The 6,603-nt window shown below is 39.2% G+C and overlaps 1 pseudogene; it reads right to left on the bottom strand.

The window, feature by feature from the left end:
• LOC129084139 (pre-rRNA 2'-O-ribose RNA methyltransferase FTSJ3-like) overlaps positions 1-5,911 on the bottom strand; it is a 28,028-nt pseudogene extending 22,117 nt beyond the window's left edge.
• Between the last annotated feature and the right edge of the window lie 692 nt (positions 5,912-6,603).

Raw genomic sequence — 6,603 nt, forward strand, 5'->3', positions numbered from 1 at the left:
TAACTTTGGCTTGGGTCTCACATTTTACACAAAAATAACTCAGAAAGACTTAGGTATAAAATATAAACCTATAATAATCTTATAAACAATATAGGAGGAAATCTCTGGGAACTAGAACTAGGCAAACAGTCCTTAGACTTGATACCAAAAGCATGATTCATAAAGGGTAAATTGAATAAATTGAACTTCATCAAAATTAAAAGCACGTTCTATGAAAGACTCTTATGAGGGTGAAAAACAAGCTCAAAACTAGTACCCAGGATAAAAAAAGAAATCTCAAAACTCAACAGCAAAATGAAAAACCCAACAAAAATACCCATTACCCCCTTCCCCAATAATCCAATTGGAAAATGAGCAAAAGACATAAAGAGACATTTACCAAATATATGCATATGTGTGTACACACACACACACACACGTACACACACACACACACACACAGAGTCGTGCTCTGTATAACAATGTCTTGGTCAATGACAGACTGCATGCATGACAGTGGCCCATAGGGCTGTAAGGGAGCTGAAGAATTCCTATTGCTTCGTGACATCTCAGCCATCGTAACATCATAGTGCAACATAGTACTCCTGTGTTTGTGGTGATGCTGGTGTAAACCTACTGTGCTCTCAATTATATAAAGTATTGCACACACAATTATGTATAGTGCATAATAGTTGATAATCATAATAAATGAGTATGTCACTGGTTTATGTATTTACTATATTATACTTTTTATTATTATTTTAGATTGTACTCTACTTATAAAAATGCTGTAAAATAATACGCTGTTATGCTGCATCATTTTCTTTCATGCTTGATTTAATCTTGTGTTGCCTTATAAATTTAGTGCAGCCAATGTTTATAAAGTTTGCAGTAGTGTAATGTCCTAGGCCTTCATATTTACTCATCACTCACTTACCCAGAGATACTTCCAGTCCTGCAAGTTCTGTTCATGGTAAGTGCCCTATACAGGATACCACATTTTTTCTTCTATACCACATTTCTACTGCTACTTTTCTGTTTTCAGATACACAAATAACTGGCTTGGCTATTAAGTACTTGGCTATTATGAATAAAGCTGATATTAACATTCATGTACAGTGTTATCATCTATAGTATTCAGTATAATAACATGCTCTACAGGTTTGTAGTCTAGAAGCAATAGGCTATACCATCGAGGTTTGTTAAGTGCACTCTATAATGTTCTCACAACAACAAAATCACCTAAAGGCACATTTCTCAGACTGCACTCCCATCGTTAAACAGCCATACAGATGACAAAGAAGCACAGTGAGAGAAGCTCAGCATCATTAATCATTAAGGAAATGCACATTAAGACACAATGAGATGTCACTACACCCCTGTCCTAATGGGCTAAAATATAAAGTGGTGATATTAAATACTGACAAGAATACAGAGAAACTGGATCAATTATAAACTGGGAAAAGTAAAATAGTACAACCATTCTGGAAAACAACTTGACAGTTTCTTAAACATGTAAATGTACAACTACCATATGACCCAACAATTGCATCCCTGGGCATTTACTCCAGAGAAACGAAAACTTTTGATCATACAAAAAAACCCTACATGAATGTTCATAGAAGCTCTCTTCACAATAGCCAAAATTTTGAAACAACATAGATATCTTTAAATGAGTGAATGGTATATCCATATCATGAAATACTAATCAACAATAAAAAGGAACAAAATATTGTTAAATGCAGCAACTTGGATGAATCTCCAGAGAATAATCTAGAGTGAAAAACATTTCTTTTAAAGCTTACATACTGTGATTTTATTTCTATGACATCTGTGAAATGACAAAATTATAGAAATGGAGAAGAGATAAGGGGTTGCCAGAGGTTCAGAAGAGGGTGGGAGCAGGAAGTTGGTGTGCCTGTACGAGGGTGACATGAAGGATCTCTGTGGTCGCTGCGGTGATAGAAGTGCTCTGTATCCTGACTGTGATGTATTAATCCCAATATCCTGGTTGTGACGTTATACTATAGTTTTTCCAGATGTTATCTTTGTGGGAAACTAGGTAAAGGGTGCACAAGATCATTCTCATTTATTATAGCTGTGTATGAATGTATAATAATCTCAAAAGAAGCTTTCAGACAGTTTTCAATTCACCAGAGCCCCTACTATTTTCAACTTAATTAATTACATTAAATTAGCTCCCACTAATTTCTATTTAATTTTAACTGTTTTCAACTTAATTTCAAACCTAATACTTTGCACAGTTTTGCCATCTGTTTGGGACCTATAGGCATGAGAGAGAAAGAACGAGAGAGAGAATGAGATCTTGCTAACAAAATACACAAAAGAAATGTCATGTGGGGTTTCTCTGTTGGGGACAGATGGTTTGGGTAGGTTTTAGCATTTAGAGACATTGTATTCTCATACTAGTTCAGAGGCCCATAATGGAGAATGGGACCTTATTCATCATAATAAATTATGCTGTAAGGATATCTGTGTCCCTCTCCTCCATTAAATTCCTTGAGGGCAGGGACCATGACTTGTTTGTTCTTCCCACTCCTTCCCCCTCACCCTTCTTCCCTCCAGCTAGCATAGAGACTTAATTCACCATTTAATAAGGGAGAGAACAGGATTTCTAAGTTGATTAGTAACACAGCATGATCACAATGCTAACCACAAATACCCAGGAGCTGGTAACTACTTTTCTAACCTTGATTTACAGGACTTCCCTCCAGGTGCCTAATGATGTAGCCAATCTGAATTGCTCTAGGCTGCATACGTGTTTGGGAGTTTTCTCAATTCAGTGCCTTTGCCCACATTTCCTTTGTCTGCTATTCCCTCCTTCCTCCCCACAGGTCCATACTCTATTGATCTTCCACTGTTCAGTTTATAGGAGGCTGTTTCCAAGAAGTCTTCCGTACTGCAAATACTACTTCACAATTTGCATCCCTTGTCATTTTGAACCTTATAGGAGTATCTGACTCATCCTGTGCTACGGCAAGCCACTTGGGTGCCAACCAGCCTTGATCCTTCAGGGGCGTCCAAACTTTTGGCATCTCTGGGTCCCATTGGAAGAAGAACAGTTGTCTTGGGTCACACATTAAATACACAAACACTAAGGAAAACTGATGAGCAAAAAAATATAAAGGTTTTGAGTAAATTTATGATTTTGTGTAGGGCCACATTCATAGCCGTCCTGGGCCCCATGGCACCCATGGGCTGCGGGTTGGACACTCCTATTAGATCTTCCCACAGAAATAGGTTCCGTGTGCTGCTCCGTAAGTGTGTGCTGAAAAAGGAAAAAAAAAAAAAAAAAAGAAATTAAAATGCCTGGGCTAGCATAATGGAGTCTCTTAAAGTAGTCAAATAAAAATGAGAGGAAGCTAGAAAGGAAATCTGAGAGTGGATCAGAAGTAATAGCAGACAATGTGAAAATGTTGCAAAGCTGATTTTACGTGGCATGGGTAGAGATTAGGCTGCTCACCACAGCCAGTTTCACTGTAAATCATGTAACAGACCTTGTAGAAGTGCCAAGATAGTAGAAGTCTTCTTGAAACGCAGAGCTCCGAGACACGCTCAACTTGAAACATTGTTTACTTTCTTCATTAGGAGCTAAAGGGAAGCAAGTAGAAGGCAGCGGGTAGCAATTACCTAATATCTTTGCAGAAGGAGAGATTTTTCAAAATGCGCTTTTCTCACTAATCCTTGAGGGGAAATGAGGTTTATTTATGGTGTCAGAAGAGAACAAGGCATAATAGTAAAAGATTTTATATGACTTCATGTTTTTAGGAAAGTCATTTGTTTACAAATCCAACTTAATCAAACCCAAAGGTATTTAATAAAGTCCAGATTTGGATGTCACCTGATTTTGTACCCAAATTTCAGACTCAAGGAAGTAATTATCACAGAGTATAAATGTTAATATAAGAAGATATAGATTATAAGTATTTCCTTACCAAGGTGAAAAACTTAGACTTAGACCATCCTATAGTCCTGGGAAAGAATTAAGCACACTTTTTCCTCCCTTAACTTTAAGTAAAATTGTATGGGGCTGTCTAAAGTTACCTGACTGTTTTTTTTTTTTTTGATAATTCATGATATCAGTCTTTTGATCAAGAAATAATTTTGTAAATAAGGCAAACATGTGCTGAAGTCCAGTTATATGAAAATAATTATGGTTAATTTTATTTTCTTTCATTTGCTTACCAATCTGTAAAGAGGATCTCTAGTCATTAAATGATATCTCACATTTGGACAAAACTTTGTACTTTTCAAAATATATTTGCATAGTTTAATTTATTTGATGCTCCTTACAGTAATCCTGGGTTAAAGTGGGGATTACTATTGTTATTTTACTCAAGAACAAACAAATATTCAAAGAAAAGAAGACAAACTCCCTGAAAACAATACATTAAATTTTGGAGCTGGAAAGCATCTCATGAAATTATACCTGTGAAGGCATTATCATAAGTAGTGTAGTGTAGTTGATCCTGCAGTCTTTTGGTCTAAATTGTGGGGAACTACTCTTGTATTTTGTAGATAAAACATCTGAAGTCTGACCATGCTGTGTCTAGGCCAAAGTCACATGGCTGGGATGCTGTAACAGCAGCATACACATTGGACAGTGGGCAAGGCAGCTGCTCCCAGATTTTACTCTGTCTCAGTTCAGGTCCAGTTCTAGGATGTCGGAACTCACTTGTGCAGCACAACTGTCTACCTCAATCTATGGGAAGATGTGACATGAAAGAAAACACTTTGAACTTAAAGGCAAAGAGCAAGAACCTTGGTTGTCAGCAAAGTGGTGAAATTTTATGGGGAGAGAAATGCCATGCGCAAAAACAGGTGGCAAGGCTTTGCAGGAGATCCCAAGGCAGGCGAGCCACTGGATAATTCATTCAGCAAACAGCAGATTCTATTGAAGATACCAGCGTCTTGACTGAGAATTCTTGGAGTGCTGATGAAGCTACCACAACTCACAGAGGACAGAGATCTATTACAGAATCTCCTAGAGAAGAGCTGGCACAATAAACTTAAGTATAAAAAAGGAGTAAAAAAGTGCATTCTCTTGGAGCAAAAGTACCTTCCTTTGAAAATGGAACACCCAGCTGCAGGTTCAGTTCCCAGTCAGGGCACGTACGAGAGGACCCCAGATGGGGCGCATACTAGGGTCAACCGATCGATGTTTCTCTTACATGTCAATATTTCTCTCCCTCTCTCTAAAAATCAATAAGCATCTCTTTGGGTGAGGATAAAAAAGAAAGAAAGGAAATAGAGCACCCAGAAAAATTGATTTCTTTGGTGAATTTAAATCTTATTTTAAGAACAGAATCGTCTAGTCAGAATGCATGTGGGGTTTCCTTTATACCATGATAAATCTATCAATAACATTGGAAGGAGTTACTTCATTCTTTGGACTAGGTAAGCCCTTTCAATGATCCTTTTTCAATTCTAAGCTAGAGTTGTGGGAGTTATTGAACAGAAAGCTTTTACAGGAATTGTAGTCAACTGCATTATAGTAGGTTCTCTATTATTCCTCTATCCTGATTATTGTTTTAATAACAATAAAGTAGAAGACTAATTTCAAGGGCTGTTAGTTTGTGCATTGTTCATACCTTGGCATGAATAAGGTAACAAGACCTTTGTGTTCGCTCCTCCCAGGGGCCTGAGAAGTTTCTTGAAGAGCCCTCTGTGAAGGGCTGATGCTATGTTCTTTCAGAGATGGAGAGGAACATGCTGCCAGGGTGGAGGTGGTGGGCAACTTGGGAAAGGGAGCACTCTTCCCAAAGCTGGGAATGGGTGCAAGCCTGTGTGTTTTTGGGCTGTGAAGAGCATCCTGGCTTGTCACAGTGCTACCAGGACCCTGGAAGGGAAAGGTCCACCTGGGCAGCTTGGCCTCCAGATACCAGCGCTCCAGGCTGGGGCAAAACCACATGTCCCAGCTTGGCATGAAGGTTCAGAGCTTCCTTTCTTTATGGGGGCCACTGGAACTTGAACCTCAAGCATAATCATAGTGTGTCTTATAGACTGAAGATGAGAGAGCCCTCTTCAAATGTGAGGCCAGAGGAAGTCCTTTGGTGCTTTGAATGATCTTGGCTGCAGTGGAAGGGAACACAAACTATAACAGTTTCTTATCATTAAGTGGCATCCGATGCAGCCTAATTTTGATTTAGGGAAAGAAATGCGACATCAAATCTATCATAATAAAAATTGTTACTGTAAAATAGTCAAAGTGCCGGGGTTTGCTAGAAGCTGGCAAGATAGTTGGCTAGAGAAAAGAACTCTCAGCCCCCCTTATGAGATTGGGTGTGGGAACAGAGGAACTCGGGCACCATGCACCACGGTAATCAAAATGGTGCAGGGGAGGTGCTGGACCACAGAGGCCTATCAGTCTAGTCTGGCGAAAGAAGGGATTGGTTAGGAGATAGAGCCACCCAAAGCACGTGAAAGCTTAAGAAGCTGATTGGTCATTTTGATAAAGCTCCTGGTCCATCCCACACCCCGAGCTAATATATAATCCCAGGGGAACAAGCAGTCTGTTGCTTGCTAGTGACCTGCACTTGCACAGTGCATTCGCCTGTTCTCTCCATGGCCACGTGGCTGCTCCGGGGAGGGGGCCGCTCTCTC

This window comes from Pteronotus mesoamericanus, unplaced genomic scaffold (assembly GCF_021234165.1).
Source record: "Pteronotus mesoamericanus isolate MK-2021 breed Mesoamerican mustached bat unplaced genomic scaffold, CSHL_Meso_final scaffold_174, whole genome shotgun sequence".
NCBI lineage: Eukaryota > Metazoa > Chordata > Mammalia > Chiroptera > Mormoopidae > Pteronotus > Pteronotus mesoamericanus.